Genomic DNA, 1164 nt, shown 5'->3' with positions numbered 1-1164 from the left:
CAGTTGCCATAGTACAAGAAAACAACATTGCAGTGTAGTAAATAGTAAAAATTAAATTGAATATGCAATTAAAGACATAGGAAACGGCAGACTGACCAAGCAAGGAGTCAGACACAAGTAAACATAGCAGCTGCCAAATATCTATTCCGAAGCTGTAGGGGGAGCTCTATAGAGAAACCTGCGACAAAATGGCAAAGAAATTACCAAAAATGCATATTGCCCCTTTAATAATATTAGTAACACCTGAGCTTTCTTCATATGACAAGTCCAAATGTCTGCTGTAAAAAAATAAATAAAAAAAAAACCTGGCTTCAACACACTCCCCAATCTACCACACTAACAGACTTACCGTATATAACAAGTCACGAGAAGTTCTGTTCCTGTGATTAAGATGTTAACACCTTGCCAGGACATTGCTTAATAACAGTCATCTTCCCCTGACATGTAAAGGCTACAGGAATGATCTTGCTAGTTTTAACTGGGCAAGTCTAACACGCGCCCCCCCCCCCAAGGCATGACATATTCAGCGATTAATATTGTGGTCACTGCCAGTGGGCAGCAGCACAATGTGAGGAAACAGGCCGCACATGACAGACTGACGCACTTGCAACCAGGTGGCCATGTAACCCCGAGTGGTGCTGTCCAGCTGTAACTGCGACAGAGAGGAAGCTGCTGCTTTCTATCAAAACAAAAGTGTGAATAAACTCTAGGGATGGGGCTTACAGATGTGGAAATGTTAAACAAATCACACTGAAGAGATTCAAATTTGGTGCATGACTCTCTGGGCCTTTATAGCACTGAGTGCAGGGACACACTTCACCCCCTGTGTTATCTGATTTACCATTTTGCTTTTCAAATGCTGTTTCAAAGCAAGTTGTAGAGCCATTCTACTGTCGTCAAGGCTGTGTTATCAACCAGGCAAAGTGGACAACTGTCCTAGTGCCTAGTCCACGTGCCCTAACAGCTCCCAGGTTCATTTTTTTTCTTTTGACCGATTGCATTTAAAAATAAATATATATGTAAAAATGTATGTACTTCAGTTTTGTGCTCATATCTTGCATATTCCTAAATTATCGTCTTAAATCAAATGAACATGCATCAAATGTATTCTAGCATTGAAGAACTTAAAGAACAGGGGTTTATTAGGTGCCCTTCTTGCAGGTT

This window comes from Etheostoma spectabile, chromosome 9 (genome assembly GCF_008692095.1).
Source record: "Etheostoma spectabile isolate EspeVRDwgs_2016 chromosome 9, UIUC_Espe_1.0, whole genome shotgun sequence".
In the NCBI taxonomy this organism is placed as follows: Eukaryota; Metazoa; Chordata; class Actinopteri; order Perciformes; family Percidae; genus Etheostoma; species Etheostoma spectabile.
Note: the sequence above shows the minus strand (reverse complement) of the source record.